Below are 4,721 nucleotides of genomic sequence, written 5' to 3'. Positions count from 1 at the left end.
TAATGACCATGCCGTCCCAGGCGCTTTACCAGGCCCTGGGTTCGCGGTCTACACCATGAGAATATCCCAAGTATCCAATAGGGGTCTCACCCTGGCAACTAGCACTCCGCGTGCTTAACGCTGGTCCTGGCCCTTTGCCGTACCCAGCCTTGCCGTTCTCGGCCTTTTCCATTCCCGGCCCTCGTCGTTCTCGGCCTTTGCCGTTCCCGGCCCTCGCTGTTCTCGGCCTTCACCGTTCCCGACCCTTACCGTTCATTCACAAATATGCACACATAGCATAATTTAACAAATACTTAAACATACATAAACGTAATCACATGGGGCTACGCCCTGCATCACAAGCACATAGGGTCACGCCCTGCCATACAAACTATAGGGCCACGCCCTGCTCTACGGGTACAACTGTTTTCTTACCTGTGTCCTAAGCTTTCTGAGCACCGATATCCCGAGGACAGTCCCCTTGTCCGAGTCTTGCTGAAAACCTAGTCACAACACATCAACAACATCCATCCATCCATCAAGTTCGAATCCATGAAATAACTTTGGGTTATAATTCTACTCTCCGAGACTTTGAATTCTTTCAATCCGGGTGATTAAATCCATCTCGAGCCTTAACTTTTGGATTCCCGAGCCTAAAACCTTCTTGGGGTCCAAAAACCCACTAAGCCCCGTGGCCCCAAGGCCTTGTGCCATGGTTCGCCTCAACCAGAAACCAAACCCCAAAATTCAGCCTATGCGCATTGCGACCCAGCGTATAGTGTGTTGCAGCCCGCCCCTCTTCCTCACCTCCCAACTGTTCTAAAGGGTCGCGGCTCAGCAAGAACAATGCCGCGGCCCAACCCTTCGAACCCAGAAAAATCCCCCATTTTCACAACCAAAATCAAGCCAATTTACCCCAAAATCTATCCAACAACCCAACTTAATCACCACAGTAGCTCTACTACAATCTCAGCAACAAAACCTAATAAAAAGCTAGCTTAAAACTTCATCAAATCCCAAACTCAATCTTCAACCTCAAAGACTTAATAAAACTAAATCCCAACCAATAACTTACAAAATTTAATGGTTAGAATCACAGTTTAAAGCTTACCTTAGCCTCTGCTTGAATCCACAAGTTGAAACTGAGCTAATCCCCAAGTTTAAAGCTCCAATTCCTAGGTTAATCTTCAATGTTTCCCCTTGGTATGGTTTAGAGAAAATGAGAGAGAGAGAAAAGTGTTTGGGTCAGTTTTCCAAGTTATAAGGGTTTCCTTAGTTTTGTCTTACATAACTTAGGTCTCTTAAGTTACCTCCAAGGCTCGGGGTACCAAAACGTCCCCGAACATATCTCAAAATATTTATTTTCATAACCCGATAACCCAATAAAATATCTAATGCTTGAGATACCCCTCGACTCGCCCTGAGACGGGAATTCGACCCCGTTGTGACTTTCTAGCTAAACCGCTCCCTAGGATTGTCTTGGATCGTGCAACACAAATATATCACAATATTCACAAATATTACATTTATGCCCTCAGGGGGCTAAAATTACAATCTTGCCCCTACTAACCAAACGGGGCCCACATGTATAATTAATTCACCTAAACATGGATATCTAATCACATACTCGTCAAATTCACATATTAACATAATATACCACTTATTGCTCTCCAGGCACGCTAATCAAGGCCGAAAGCCTTATTAGCAAATTTGGGATGCTACAGCTGCTCCCGGCTCTTGCCGATCGGTTACAATCACATGTATGACATAATAGCTATAAACAATACATACCTCACTACATACCACATAGCTCTACGGTCACAAATAATTCGCTTACCTTGTGTTCCGAGTTGACAACCCAAAGCGATCCCGATCACGATCCCTAATCCTAAGCCTGAGCCGTAGAACCTTGTCACAACGCATTAATAATTAGACATCCATCAATTCCTAACCAATTAAGAACTTCGAATTAAAATACTAGCCATTGGGACCTCGAATTCTACTAAACTGGGTAGTATAATCCTTCTCGAGCCTTAAGATTTGGGTGCCCGAGGTTAAAACCCCATTTTGGTTATTTTCCCTAATTTGACTTGCGGCCCACTGCAAGTCAGAGAACTCGGTTCTCTTATTTGGGGAACATAGGTCGCGACACGCCCTGCCTATGCTACGGTGTCTGGGCAAAACAAGAGGCTTCCCATGCCTCTTCGCACACACGGGTTGTGACGTCTGAAGAACAGGGTTGCGGCTGAAACCAAAAAATCCTCAAGCATTTTTACGAGCCAATCTCTCCAAAATCCACACAAATCAGAGCCTAGACCCATAATTCAATCCACAATTCATACCAAAGCAGCATAACTAATAAAGATACCCCAAAACTCACCCCACAAACTCATCAAAATTCAGAATTCATACCCTCAAGTTCAACCCCATGAAACCTCTAAACCACAACAGAAAGCTCAGTAAAATCAACAGTAGTTAGCAAAAGAATCATAGAAACAACCTTACCTCAATTGATGACCCACCCCTGAGCTAAACCTCAACTACTTCTAGCTTCAATCCCCTTTGAATTCCAAGCCTTCTCTCTTGAATTTCAACAACAAAACTACATTAGCCCTTTGAGAGAGAGAGAACCATGAGGGAGAGAGAGAGCTGAGAGAATGGGTTGTGTCTTTCCTCTGTTTTCTAGTCAGTTCTAGAGTATAGGTTAGCTCAAGTCTATCCTTAGATGTAGAATACCGAAAATTCCCCGAAGTATATTCTTAGTCCTCTAATGTCACTAAGGGCAATCCCGTCATCTACCACATCCCGCTAATTCCTCGAGTGTTCCTATAATTTCCCATTAAATCCCTGATATATCCAAATGATCACTAAATCACTACCTGTTACCCAGTAAATCCCAAACACAAACTATGTTCCCAAAATACCCCTAGGCTCACCCCAAGCTGGGTATTTGACCTCGTTGTGAATATTTCGCTATTCCACTCCCTAGAACCGTCTCGGATCACACATCTCAAATATATCACCACAATCTTGTGGCATCAAGCACAACACGCATATATTTCACATTTATGTCCTCAACAGGCCAAAATTACAATTATGCCCTTATTAACCAAAATGGGCCCACATGCATATTTAATTCACCTAAACATGCGTCTCTGCTCTCATAATCACTTAATCCACGTAATAACATAATTAAATCAATTATTGCCCTCCTAACACGCTAATCAAGGGACTAAGCCTTATTAGCGAATTCGGGACGTTACAACTATCCCCTCCTTATTAAAATTTTGTCCTCAAAATTTATTCAAACATCTCGGGGTACCAACTCTTTAAACCTGATTATAACCCCAAAATCAGGTCCTTCATCTTGCCACTACTTGCAACACCTTCACAAGAAGGATAGTCTGATTCTGTATGTCTTTATCTCTTGTGCTCAGAGTTCCACTAACTTTTCCTTGCACAACAAATTCCCCCGAAATCTCAGCGCCTCTTCGCCTGATCAGGGGTAGTATTCACACTTCTTTCCTTAACATTGGCACAAGTAACATCTCATGAGCCTCTACCCATGCTCGGGTAAGGCTAAACTGTAGGCCCCTGGCCTAGTCCTTGTTAGGATCTTTCAGATCTATCCAAATCTAGGGTTAAAATTCTTTCTTCCTTTCCCAAACTCCTTTACCCTTCTCAGTCCACAATATTCAGAGAAGCACAAAATCCCCAATCTTGGAACCTTACGTTCTCATACTCAAAATTTTGAACTTTATATCCTTCAATAAAGTAGACACTCTGCTCTAACAATCCTTAATAATTTCATTGGTCCTTCAACCCACTCTGAACCAGAATACTTCCTGTTCTTGGTTTCACTTTTCCCAATATAAGTATTTTCTTGTTTCCTATCTCATAATATCTTTCTCAGAGCCGCTCTAGCCATCTATTGGCCTTCATCATTCTCATAATCCACTCCAGGGACTATTTACTTCAATGTCCCAATACTCGCATATTCGTAGGAAAACACTCAAAGTCTGAGTTATTACTTCAGGTTGTCCATTGTGTAAAGGTAACCATTAATTCCAAGTTCTAACGTTATACTCATCACCCTCAATGACCTCTTTCCCGAACCTAGGAACCTAAGTATCTCAATCCAACACTGTCGACTTTGGAGTTTAGTTGAGATGCACAGTCTCCTTTCATAAACACTCCCTCTTTAGATATCTCACATACGACAACCATATTGTTAACCTAGTGGGTCAACTCACAACTTTTATGCATTCACTTACCTCATATTCAATATGAGGTGATCCACCTTTGGGGTCCATAACTATATTCTTTCATACTAACTTCAGGATACCTGAGAGCCATAATAGCCATTCTGGCTTCTGATAATCATTTCCTACTTACCAAAAGATTAGGCCATGCGCCAACCAATATTCAACTCCTTGGATACTATAATCGTAATGGGGTAACCTAAGGCTCGTCCTGCAGCTTCCCCTCAATGCCAACATCCATCAAATCACTCTTCCGATTCGCATATCTTAAACTATCTATGCCAGAGCAGTAGGATTCTTAACCATTCCTACAAGATCTTCTTTCAATGTTTCACTGTTTATTCATAGAGGTATATATGCAACTTATCAATCGTAGGTTCCAGACCAATACCAGTCGTTACTCCACCCTAATCGAGGCTAATCGACATAACTGTCAACTCGACATCCCATGTAAAACACCTAAGTCCTTATCCCTTAATT

This window comes from Humulus lupulus, chromosome 4 (genome assembly GCF_963169125.1).
Source record: "Humulus lupulus chromosome 4, drHumLupu1.1, whole genome shotgun sequence".
In the NCBI taxonomy this organism is placed as follows: domain Eukaryota; kingdom Viridiplantae; phylum Streptophyta; class Magnoliopsida; order Rosales; family Cannabaceae; genus Humulus; species Humulus lupulus.
This window is presented reverse-complemented; position numbering follows the sequence as displayed.